This window comes from Pristis pectinata, chromosome 26, assembly GCF_009764475.1.
Source record: "Pristis pectinata isolate sPriPec2 chromosome 26, sPriPec2.1.pri, whole genome shotgun sequence".
NCBI classification, from domain to species: domain Eukaryota; kingdom Metazoa; phylum Chordata; class Chondrichthyes; order Rhinopristiformes; family Pristidae; genus Pristis; species Pristis pectinata.
The window spans coordinates 26,826,374-26,827,266 of record NC_067430.1 but is presented as its reverse complement, the minus strand read 5'-3'; positions in this window follow the sequence as shown (position 1 = coordinate 26,827,266).

The window sequence follows — 893 nt, the reverse complement described above, 5'->3', positions numbered from 1 at the left end:
AACATGCCTCTTAAACATCACTAGTGTATCTGCTTCGACCACCTCCCCTGGCAGTGCAGTCCAAGCATCCACCACTTGTAGTGTAAAACAAAACTTGCCTCGTAAATCTCCTTTAAACTTTCCCCCTCACCTGAAAGTTATGTTCTCTAGTGTTTCATATTTCCACTCTCGAAGATTTGTCTACGCCTCTCATAATTTTATACATTTCTATCAGGTCTCCCCTCAGCCTCCGACACTTGAGGGAAAACAATCTAACCTTTCCTTATAGGTTCATACCTTCTAATCCAGGCAGCATCCTGATTAACCTCTTCTGCACCCTCTCCAAAGCCTCCACATCCCTCCTGTAATGCGGCAACCAGAACTGCACACAATGCTCCAAATGAGGCCTAACCAAGGTTTTAGCAAGTGAAGAACAAGTGGTTCTTGATGGGGTAAGACTGTCCCACGCCAGTCACCCGCATGGGGAGTTTAATTGCAGCAAAATGGCCCAACATTACTGCGAATTTAAAGAAGATTGCAGTTTTACTCATCTGGGAAAGAATCAAATGTTTTACTGCAGATATATCCTGGAAGAACATATTGTTGAAGACATGAAAATTTATATAAAAAGATTCAGGAACAGCTTCTTTCCTACAATCATCAGGTTCTTGACCCTACCTCAGCAACAGAACATTTTTTGCACTAAGGTCTTGCTTTTGCACTGTCTTTTTTTCCTCCGCTCAATGGTATAATTTTATATATAATTTTACATACAACATATATTGTGTTGTCTGTACCTACGTGCCTGTGATGCTGCTGCAAGCAAGTTTCTCCACTGTACTTGTGCACCTGACAATAAATTTGACTTTTAATGTTCTGATCTTCTGTTGCCCTAAGAAATTAAGACAAAACAT